Genomic DNA, 485 nt, shown 5'->3' on the forward strand with positions numbered 1-485 from the left:
AGTCCTGGACCTGGTGGCTTAAATTCACGCCAGGCGTGTGTGTATGCATGCCCACGATCCCGAGAGAATAGAGGAGAAAGGATTGTGGTGTGGCCATCTCCCCTTGGGGGTGATTTCTCGCTTTCTGTCTCTCTGTCTTTCTGGAAGCGCACATGCCCTATAGCAAAAACCTCTCCAAAAAAAAAAGAAAAAAGAGAGAGAAAGCAAGCCGCTAGGTCCAGGACTTGAACCATGGTCAGTCATGTGGGAGTCCAGCATCCTTAACCACCACGTCACCTGCCAGCCCATTTTTAGTAATCTTTATCTATATAATAAACTCTGTGGTCTTTATCTCTTGAATTCTGTCCTTTTTTTGTCAGTAGTAATAAAACTTAGATATTAGGACCAGCAGTTAGTGTAATGGCTATGTTGCTGGACTCCCATGTAGTCGACTGTGGTTTGCGTCCCAGACCCAGTGGCTTAAAACTCAAGCTGGGCACGTGTGT

The 485-nt window shown here is 46.2% G+C and overlaps 1 protein-coding gene across 1 annotated transcript in view; it reads left to right on the forward strand.

Moving 5' to 3' along the window:
* The window catches only part of BAZ1A (bromodomain adjacent to zinc finger domain 1A), a gene marked incomplete in the record, with an annotated part of 136,939 nt that overhangs the window by 130,463 nt on the left and 5,991 nt on the right, over positions 1–485 (forward strand).

Source organism: Tupaia chinensis, unplaced genomic scaffold (assembly GCF_000334495.1).
Source record: "Tupaia chinensis unplaced genomic scaffold, TupChi_1.0 Scaffold000350_1, whole genome shotgun sequence".
In the NCBI taxonomy this organism is placed as follows: Eukaryota; Metazoa; Chordata; class Mammalia; order Scandentia; family Tupaiidae; genus Tupaia; species Tupaia belangeri.